Source organism: Hipposideros armiger, unplaced genomic scaffold (assembly GCF_001890085.2).
Source record: "Hipposideros armiger isolate ML-2016 unplaced genomic scaffold, ASM189008v1 scaffold_90, whole genome shotgun sequence".
NCBI classification, from domain to species: Eukaryota; Metazoa; Chordata; class Mammalia; order Chiroptera; family Hipposideridae; genus Hipposideros; species Hipposideros armiger.
In genome coordinates, this window is record NW_017731440.1 from 3274670 (window position 1) to 3275480 (window position 811).

Sequence of the window (811 nt, forward strand, 5' to 3'; positions counted from 1 at the left end):
TTAAGGAAGTTATATTTTTATACATACAACTTAATTTATTTTATGAGTTTAAAATTGGTACATTAGACTTCCTTAATTTTCTTTAAAAAACTTGCTTTTTAAATTCTAAAAGCAATATATGCTTTTTGTAAAAAGAAAAAAGAAACTAAGCAAAATATAAAGAATAAATGAAAATCTGTAATTCTAATTTGCAGACATAAACACAATTTTGGAGTATTTTTTCTGAATATATATATATATATATATATATATTTTTTTTTAAAGATGTTCTTGGGGAATTGGGGGAGGGGAACAGCATTGGGGAATCAGGGAAGGGGAACAGGCAAGTTGCTGTCCTTTGGTTCCCCAGTCTAGTTGTGGAGGACACCGCTTCACTGGCCCATGTTGGTATTATGATCATTGCGCTCTTCCCAGCTGAGGCAGTGGTTGCAGGCCATTGGATGGCCGCTAATGGCAGCTCTTGCTGGCTGCCACTGCTCACGCTAGCTGCCAGCCACTCACGGTAGCTCATGGCAGCCCTACTTCAGCCCCACTGCAGCCTATGCTGTCTCAGGTCATTCATGGCAGCCCAGCTCAGGGTTGAGCTGTTGTTCACCATCTTTGCTGTAGAGGGCACCGCATCACTGGCCTATGTGGGAACCGAACCGGCGGCCTTGCTGCGCAGAGTTCACGCTCCCAAGCCAACTCTTATTATTATTATTATTTTAAGATTTTATTGGGGATTTGGGGGAGGGGAACAGACAAGTTGCTGTCCTTTTGTTCTTCAGTCTAGTTGTGGAGGACGTCGCTTCACTGGCCCATGTTGGTATTA